Below are 10,049 nucleotides of genomic sequence, written 5' to 3'. Positions count from 1 at the left end.
TGTAAAATGCAGAATGGCACTAACAAGACAAAACACACCTATATGGATTTGAGATGGGATGGACTGTGCCCTGAGGCCCCCTACTGGAGGCCTTGTGGTCCTGCCACACCTTGCCCCAGAAAAGGGCAGCAGAGAGGTCCTCCAAGTTGCCTAGAGTGGCTGTGTGGGAAGCAGCCAATCAGGACCCAGCAGGCTAGTATAAGAAGATCTGCAGGGCCAATGTGAGTTCAGTTCCTTGCTGGAGCTGGAGGAGAGTGGATGGTGCTGGGACTCCACCAGGACAAGGTCCTGAGGTAAGAGTGAAGAAAGTGCTGGAGCCATGGGGAAGTGGCCCAGGGAATTATAGCAGCAATGCAGTTTATTTACAGGGACATTGCAGATGGCTACTATCTCTAGGGTCCCTGGGCTGGAACCTGGACTAGAAGGTGAGCCTAGGTCTCCCCACTGCCCCTCAGCTACTGGGAACATGGCCTGAACTTTGAGACACTCCAAAATGGGGACTGAACTGTAGTGGCCAAGCTGAAGAGCTGTGGCCAGCAAAGACATTGCCTCCAGAGAAGGAGCCCTGGGGCACTGCTCTATTCTGGAGCAGGAACAAACAGAGCCATGACAGAGGGCACTGAGCAAGGCCCCTGTTGGGCTTGTACCCTGAAAGGGGTTTGCTTTGATCTCACAGACAGACTGTGTATGACTTGGCTGGAGGGCTGAGTCAGCGAAGACCCACAACAAAGAGAGAGAGAGTGCAGGCACATGCACTCGACCAGGAGTCACTCATGAGAGGTGGGTATAACCCCGTTACGGTTTATTTCTAGACATTAGCTTAGTTTGTTCCTTTTTGCAGATGATCAAGCTGCCAGGAGGTGCAGCTAAGCTTGTCAGGTGGCATTGCATGCGGATCTTCTCCTTGATTGACTGTGCCACACACCCAGTAAGGAGAAAGGTGGGTAGCAGTTATTTAAAAGGGTGCATTTGCTTCAGGGGTGCTCCTTCCAGCATGGGGTTGGTCAGTGCTTTGGGCTCACCCACTGTATGGATGGCAAAAGTAATATAGAACTTACTCTCCCCAGTTGTCTGTATTTGTAAATTCAGCGTCCGGCACAGGCGGGTCCACAATAAATTTTAAAATTTATTATTTAAACATGTCAAAATAAATCATTGAGCGGGTAAGGGTTTGAATCAAAAAATTACATTACATAAGAACAGCCGTGCTGGGTCAGACCAAAGGTCCATCTAGCCCAGTATCTGTCTACCGACAGTGGCCAATGCCAGGTGCCCCAGAGGGAGTGAACCTAACAGGCAACGATCAAGTGATCTCTCTCCTGCCATCCATCTCCATCCTCTGACGAACAGAGGCTAGGGACACCATTCCTTACCCATCCTGGCTAATAGCCATTAATGGACTTAACCTCCATTAATTTATCCAGTTCTCTTTTAAACCCTGTTATAGTCCCAACCTTCACAACCTCCTCAGGCAAGGAGTTCCACAAGTTGACTGTGCGCTGCATGAAGAAGAACTTCCTTGTATTTGTTTTAAACCTGCTGCCCATTAATTTCATTTGGTGGCTCCTAGTTCTTGTATTATGGGAATAAGTAAATAACTTTTCCTTATCCACTTTCTCCACATCACTCATGATTTTATATACCCCTATCATATCCCCTCTTAGTCTCCTCTTTTCCAAGATGAAGAGTCCTAACCTCTTTAATCTCTCCTCATATGGGACCCGTTCCAAACCCCTAATCATTTTAGTTGCCCTTCTCTGAACCTTTTCTAGTGCCAGTATATCTTTTTTGAGATGAGGCGACCATATCTGTACGCAGTATTTGAGATGTGGGCGTACCATTGATTTATACAAGGGCAATAATATAGTCTCAGTCTTATTCTCTATCCCCTTTTTAATGATTCCTAACATCCTGTTTGCTTTTTTGACTGCTGCTGCACACTGCGTGGACATCTTCAGAGAACTATCCACGATGACTCCAAGATCTTTTTCCTGATTTGTTGTAGCTAAATTACCCCCCATCATAATTTGGTTCAAGGGATACAGTTCTTCCCCTTAAATGGGGCTTAGTGTCAATAGGCAACGGGCCAGCAGCACTAGTAGAATTCTGTATGCTGTGTCGGGGCTTTTTTTTTTTTTTAGGAAGGGTGCTTGGCAGCTCTGCTTAGCTTTCAGAGAAAGCTCAGGATTTAATCAACACCAGATTAATGCAGGATTTAATGCACACCAGAATCTGCTTTGTGGTAATCCCAAACATCTGGTGAAGCTGCAGAAAGCAAGGACATTCAGAGTTAATGCCGAGACTCTGCAATAGGGCCTTAACATTCAATTCCTTTGCCAGGTTTTGGTTCCCTCTCTGAAGCCGGATAGCTTGTCCCTACCCTTTTACTCTTCCAAGCCAGATTCCTGTCCTCCACCCCTACTAGAACTAGGTACCTCACCACCCTCTCTTCTTGCTTGTTGGCCCTTCGTGTTGCCATTCAGATTTGCGCTCAGTATAGCGTCTAGCCTCATTCTGAAAAATATGGATGGTCATGTCTGTAAGATAAAACATGACTGGCTGGACATACAAACATGTGCATTAAATAGCTAGGATCTGATCCTCAACGGGTACAAATCTGTGTGGCTCCCTCGGCACTCTCTGGGAAGTCAAATTATGAAAAATAAACCACAAGTTGTCATCAAAGCTTGCAGAGGGATTTTAGGGCTCAGCAAAAATGATCTGCTTCTCATCAGCCCTCTGGCCCATTCATTCCTCCATCAACAACAGGATGCTCTGCGCTCAGTGGAGAGGAGAGTGAGTGACCATGTCTTCCAGGCTTACCAAAGCTGGTTTTAGTCACTTCTCTGGTAGTAAGTGACAGTTTGTAGGACAAAAGGAAAGCAACAGCATAAAACCTTGGAGGAGAAAGAGGGAAGGCTAAGGTTTGTCAATGCCTATTCCTATCTCGTGCAATAACAGGAAAATTATCTAGTAAGAGATCCCCACCTGATTTTAACAGATGAGCCTTCTTCGTGGAAATTAAGGTTAGAATAGACTGGATGGCTTAACAAGTCTATCTCCTTGGCAGTAGAGGAGTATTGTATTGGGGGTAAAGGTAATAATTGGAGATATACCAATCTCCTAGAACAGACCTTGAAAGGTCATTGAGTCCAGCCCCCTGCCTTCACTAGCAGGACCAATTTTTGCCCCATATCCCGAAGTGGCCTCCTCAAGGATTGAACTCACAACCCTGGGTTTAGTAGGCCAATACTCAAACCACTGAGCTATGTAGTAATGCTTTGTCCAGTGTTAGAGGCCATTCCCTTCACCCCCTACCCTGGTTCTTGTCACACAGACAGAAAGCAGAAGTCCGACGTTCAGGCAATGTGATGTTTGTTGGGGTTCGTTCCAAACGAACATATCCATAGCTCTACATGTCGGCAGAGTCGGTTTCCCGGTGTCCCCCTCCGCCGCTCTGACACTGCAGAGCCTTGCCTGTGTCTCCATTCTCATTTCCCCCCATCCTCCTCCTTAGAAGGCCAAATATACCTGCTCTTCATGCCCGCAGTCCCACCCCTTATGTATCCCATGGGAGGGGTGAGGAGTGAGGAGGTGCTGGTCAGGGACAGGCATTTCTTTGGTCTTAGTATTTTATACCTTCCTCCCCGAGCCCCTTTTGCCCCTCCCAACTGGTTGCTTGACCTTGCCTTGAGATTGGGGTTGAGGCCGTCTTAACGCCTGCTCTCCAGTAACACTTTAACCACTTTTATCTGTTCCCATAACATAAGAACGGCCATCCTGGGTCAGACCAAAGGTCCATCCAGCCCAGTATCCTGTCTTCCAACAGTGGCCAATGCCAGGTGCCCCAGAGGGAGTGAACCTAACAGGCAATGATGAAGTGATCTCTCTCCTGCCATCCATCTCCATCCTCTGACAAACAGAGGCTAAGGACACCATTCCTTACCCATCCTGGCTAATAGCCATTAATGGACTTAACCTCCATGAATTTATCCAGTTCTCTTTTAAACGCTGTTATAGTCCTAGCCTTCACAATCTCCTCAGGCAAGGAGTTCCACAAGTTGACTGTGCGCTGTGTGGAGAAGAACTTCCTTTTATTTGTTTTAAACCTGCTGCCCATTAATTTCATTTGGTGGACCCTAGTTCTTATATTATGGGAATAAGTAAATAACTTTTCCTTATCCACTTTCTCAACATCACTCATAATTTTATATACCTCTATCATATTCCCCCGTAGTCTCCTCTTTTCCAAGCTGAAGCGTCCTAGCCTCTTTAATCTCTCCTCATATGGGACCCTCTCCAAACCCCTAATCATTTTAGTTGCCCTTCTCTGAACCTTTTCTAATGCCAGTATATCTTTTGAGATGAGGCGACCACATCTGTACGCAGTATTCAAGATGTGGGTGTACTGTCAATTTATATAAGGGCAATAATATATTCTGTCTTATTCTCTATCCCCTTTTTAATGATTCCTAACATCCTGTTTACTAACAAACCTATCTGGCTAGGCAGAAGCAACACACACTGTCTTTGTCCTTTGTTTACACATATTAGTATAAGATATAAGAGTATCAAAAAGTCAAACCCAAAATTCTATCCCAGGCTAACAAATAGACCTATATACTAACATCCAGTGTGAGTGAGTGATTTATTTTAAATGTACCAAGTGATTGTGGCTTCCCTCCGATCCATTGAAAGTCTGTCTCAAGGCCTCCTAGACCACACTGTTAAATTCCACCTTAAGGTGTAAAAGTATAAAATCCATGCACTGGGGGAAATGTCTTGCCAACGACAAGTGTGGCAAGCAATTTTTACCTTGTGCTATGAGCAGGCGTTGCTGTGGCTGCATGCCTAGCCCCCAGATACTGTTGGGGTCCAAGCTGTGCTAATGGCATCCCCTATGGTTTTATAGTTGTTTTCTACCTCTTTCCTACCCCTGCACTTTGGGAAGGTTGAGTAGAGCTGTTTGTTCAAGGGGGATAAGACTTTGGTTCATGGTCTTGGATATGCCCCCTTTGTTTCCTACCATTCTCCTTGCAGCCAGTGTCTGTAAAACCTACTTAACCAGCTACTCAAGGACCCTCCTTGCCTAGGAGAAAGTTTAGGTGGCAAAGAGTCATTATAGTGGCTCCGACACTATTCCCAGGTCTAGGAGGTGTGGCCAGGATGTCCTGGCTGCTGGAACGGTCTGTTGGGGACCAGGAGCAGCTGGGATAAAGTAGAGCAGCCCTGAGGCTTCTGCTTTTGGGCCTGATAGTTGAAGAACCCCAGCACTGGAGACATACCAAGACACCCCTCCTGAGCTGGGTTGGGCTCTGCTCGGTTGCAGCTCAAATATGAGCCTTTGACCTGTCCCTGCCACTTTGTTCACATCTCTGCTGTCTCCTTTTGGGCTGGAAAACAACCTGTTCCCCTTCCTAGAGGGAACAAGTCAATTTTCCCTCGCCACGGCTTACAAAGCACATTCCACTGCAACGCAGTGTCCTTGGAGACAGTGGCTGTTGGGAACTCGTCTAACCGCTCAAAGGAACATGTGGGAAGGCAGTGTACCGTGCCCGCTAATTGGCTCCCTCTGCTTCTCATTTGTGCTAAATATATTTGGGTTGGACACTAGTTATTGGTATGGAAAGTTTAAACCTGCTTCTGAAAGCTGGTTGGAGGCTATGTTGTGTAACAGAGTAGTGCAATAAGTCATCAGAAACAAGCTAATCCTTTCCAGTCCGATACTGGATGTAATTGTGAATGTTGTTTTTAACCCAGGCACTAATAATCATAGAAGATCAGGGTTGGAAGGGACCTCAGGAGGTCATCTAGTCCAAGCCCCTGCTCAAAACAGGAGCAATCCCCAGGCAGATTTTTACCGCAGTTCCCTAAATGGCCCCCTCAGGGATTGAACTCACAACCATGGGTTTAGCAGGCCAGTGCTCAAACCACACTAGTTATACACAGATTCTTTTTGGTATTTTAAAGCCGAGTGTAGCACTTGTGGTGGATGCTGTAACAACCACCCTGGAGCTTGCAGTTCTTCGGCTGTGCACAGAATAGCTACAGCATTGGGTAGCTGCAGTTCACGCTCCCCTTGGACCACCAGTGTGGCAGAAGATTTGCCCTGGCAAGACCACTCCTATGATGATCTATATGCCACCATAAGCTTGCAAGGTGGTTTATGACCAGAAGATTCTTGACCTAGAGATTACAAGTAGAAAATACAGTACACAACCTCTAGGGGGGAAGGAGTAGCTTCCATGGTTCATTGATTTGGCTTCTCTGATGGGAGTGCCAAGTTTGGGGCAGTTTTCTCTAATAGAAAGTCATTCCACATTGGTCACCAAATAGTAATCACTGGTGACAAATAGCACCTACCATTCACCTAGGCTGGATTCAAAGTGGGGACCCAAAGGCTCTGTAGTCTGCTACAAAGCCACATAGTTACCTGGGCAAACGGGGTTTGTGTGTTGATTTGTGAGATGTATTCAGCACGGACAGTGGGTACATTAGGCCAGGGAACACTTTGCCTTCCCTGGCACTGCTGCCAACCCACCACCAGACAACTGGACTGGGGTGCCTGCCCCTTCCCCGAGACCCCCACCGCCTCCTACACTCCATCCCCAAAGGTCCCCCCTCCTCCTCGGGACGGGCTGGCGGAGTGAGGAGGCTCGGCTGGGCGATGCTGGTGCTGGTGGCTCAGTGGGGGGCCTTCAGGGGTGGGAGGAGCTGGCGCTCAGGGAGGCTGCCAGTGGCTTAGCTCTGCCCGACTCTGGTGGGGGTGGGGGGGGAGGAGGAAGGATGGCTCAGCATGGGGCTGGCACGGTGCTTAGGGAGGCTGCCAGCCCGACTCTGGCAGTGCTGGGGCTGGCCTGGCAAGCGGGGGGTGGGACCTGAGGCTCGGTCTGGTGCTGGGGTTGGGGGGGCACAGTGAATTGGGAGCAGCAGTGGCTGGGGGGGCAGGGCTCCTCCGTTCGTGGGGGCCCTCTGGGCTTTTCCTTTGGGGGGAGGTTCTGGGCTTTGGACAGAAGGGGTAGGGCTGGTGAGCTAGCCTCCGAAAGTGGGGGTTCACCTGCTGCCCATGGTCTTTAGGATTCTCCTAGACTTAAGGTTATTGGGCCGCCTTGACCCAGAAGGCTGACAACATTCTAGCCTTTCTCTAGCAGTGCAAAGCAGCCCACTGAAGCACCTACGGAGGGATTCTCGTTGTGATACAGAGTTGGTTGGTACGGCTGGCCTTACCTCTCCAATCCAGAATAGAGGGTGTCAGCATGTGGCTGAACAATCATCGCTGCACTCTGGCTGTCCCCACCTGCAGAACTGGCCCTTTGGGGCTGTTGCAGCCATACGGAGTAGAAAGCAGCCTTGAAGATGCTCTCATTTGTGTTGGAGGCTGATTCCACTCTAGGTTGTAGGGGAGGGCAAAAAAGGTGACACAAAACCACTGTTGTCCTCCCCGCTCTCAGCTGTGCCATGTTCTGCTCCTGCTCAGTTGAGGATCTAGCTCATAGTCCCTTGCCAGAGAAAGAGGCTAAATTCTCCTAATGAATTGTTGGCTTAAAATAATTGTCCCTGACTCTCAGCAGAACCTTATGCAACATTTTCCTGACAGCTAGAGGCAGGGATCACAGAATAGTCGAAGAGGATGACATGCAATAGCATATATGAACCATTTTCTTTAGTACATGTGGATCGCTTTCATACATACTTGTTTTTTCTAATGCATATGCTAATAATTCTCTTTCCCACTGGAGGGGTGGGGGGAGTTATAAACAGGGAACGACTGCAGAAAATAAACACTCCTGATCAAGTTAATGATAAAGCTGAAGGGAAACAAGGTTCCAAGGTTAAAATGCTGGACTCTGGTATTGGAAAACCAGAAGAATTTCTCTGATATGCAGCTTGATCATCATCTTGTTGATTAGTGACTTTACTCCCCTCTTCAACCCCAAAATTGTAGCACCGTGATCCAATGTACATATCAGTAGTGATGGGCTAGAGTTGAACTAACCACTGCCTGTGGCGGAGGTTGAAAAGCCCAGAGAAAACGGACAACCATGGTTAGAGGTATGACAGACACATAGGTACAGAGCCTAGCACAATGGAGCCCAGATCCTGGCTGGTGCTTTTAGACATTACTGTAATACAACTGCTAATGTAGTTTAGGAGCCTAATTTTATGCCCCTGTGTATACATGAGGAAGGGAGAAGAGCTCAAGGACAATGATAGCACACGAACAAATGGGGATAAATTACCATTAGCACATTTAAGATGGAAATTAGAAGGTTTCTAACTATCGGAGCAGCGAGGTTCTGGAACAGTCACCAAATAGGAGCGGAGGGGGCAAGAACTTAACTAGTTTTAAGACGGAGCTTGATGGGTTTGACCAGGAGCATATGATGGGGTTGTTTGTGATAGCAGGGAATTGGCCGTTCACCCAGGAGGTCCCGTCCAGTCCTGTGGAGTGAGAGGGCACTGATGCTGCTTCATTTCCCAAGCCCAGATCTTGCATGTAACGATGCTTCCTCCTCTTCATTTCCGTTAAACTATCATGTCTCTTGTTTCAAAATCAGTGTGAATTAGCCATTTCCTGGCACTCCCAACTGTCTACGATGTATCAGCTCTGAGTAGCCAATCTCTAAAGATAACACAGGACTTCCAAGGAAACATACAGGCCCATCTACCACTCAGGAGATCTTAAAGAATGATAGTGTTATACGGTTCTAATATGATATTAATGGATTGTAGATGCTTTATCTCCTTTTTCATAACATTATCTGATGTGTGGCAAAGGGCTTTTGGAGCAAAAGAATTCACTTTCCATTTAATATCTTAATTGCTAGGGCTGATTCTCTTTCCATCCTGGTGTGAACCGGGAGTAGTTCCATTGATGTCAGTGACGTTGCACGGGTATAAGTGAAGAGCAGAATCAAACTCCTTGCTACAGGGACACTGTAGAGTGTTTGTTTGTGTGTGTGTGTTTTTTTTAATATAAAAAGCTCAGGCATCTTTCATAGTCACATGATGGTCCAGATCCTCAGCCAGTGTAAATCAGTGTAGCTCCAATGATTCCACCAATTTATACCAGCTGAGGCTCTGGCCCTTGCCAAGCTGTCTGGAGTGGCTCAGGAGCATGAGTACCAACCTCAGGGCAGATTGCTAAGAAGCAGGGCACAAAACTGAACTCCTCAGATACTATAACAGCCTTAACTTGGAGTCCAAGACAGTCCCCTTGGGAACTCCAGTCTATCTTGCCACCCAGGTAAGCTTGCCTTAGTGAAAGATGGTCCCTTACCAAAAATCACAACAATATTAAGTCACTTACCCCAAGTCCTTGCACCTTAGATCGTACACCAAAGACAATGCTTGTATCCAATCCTATAATTAACTAAAGATTTATTAACTGAGGCCTGGTCTACACTAGGACTTTAAATCGAATTTAGCAGCGTTAATTCGAATTAACCGCTCAACCGTCCACACTAGGAAGCAGTTTAATTCGACCTAGAGGGCTCTTTAGTTCGAATTCGGTACTCCACCCCGACGAGGGGAGTAGCGCTAAATTCGACATGGCTATCTCGAATTAGGCTAGGTGTGGATGCAAATCGAACTTACTAGCTCCGGGAGCTATCCCACACTGCACCACTCTGTTGACGCTCTGGACAGCAGTCCGAGCTTGGATGCTCTGACCAGCCACACAGGAAAAGTCCCGGGAAAATTTGAATTCCTTTTCCTGTCTGGACAGTTAGAATCTCATTTCGTGGTTGGACATCAGGGCGAGCTCAGCAGCACCGGCAGCGATGCAGAGCTCTCCAGCAGAGGAGATCATGTAATCTCTGAATAGAAAGAGGGACCCAGCATAGACTGACCGGGAACTCTTGGATCTGATCGGTGTGTGGGGCGAGGAGTCTGTGCTTTCGGAGCTGCGCTCCAAAAAACGGAATGCAAAGACCTACGAGAAGGTCTCCAAAGCCATGAGAGACAGAGGATACAGGCGGGATGCAACGCAGCGCCGTGTGAAAATCAAGGACCCCAGACAAGGCTACCAAAAAATCAAAGCGGCAAAC

General features: G+C 47.5%; 1 long non-coding RNA gene across 1 annotated transcript; it reads left to right on the top strand.

Annotated features, from left to right (window-relative positions):
* The first annotated feature begins 239 nt into the window (after positions 1-239).
* LOC123372889 lies at positions 240-7,251 on the top strand. Its single transcript, XR_006580479.1, has 3 exons — positions 240-293; positions 842-940; positions 7,149-7,251. It is a non-coding gene; the product is annotated as an uncharacterized LOC123372889 (long non-coding RNA).
* The last annotated feature ends 2,798 nt before the right edge of the window (positions 7,252-10,049 follow it).

The sequence above is a fragment of the Mauremys mutica genome, chromosome 1 (genome assembly GCF_020497125.1).
Source record: "Mauremys mutica isolate MM-2020 ecotype Southern chromosome 1, ASM2049712v1, whole genome shotgun sequence".
In the NCBI taxonomy this organism is placed as follows: Eukaryota; Metazoa; Chordata; order Testudines; family Geoemydidae; genus Mauremys; species Mauremys mutica.
This window is presented reverse-complemented; position numbering and strand designations above follow the sequence as displayed.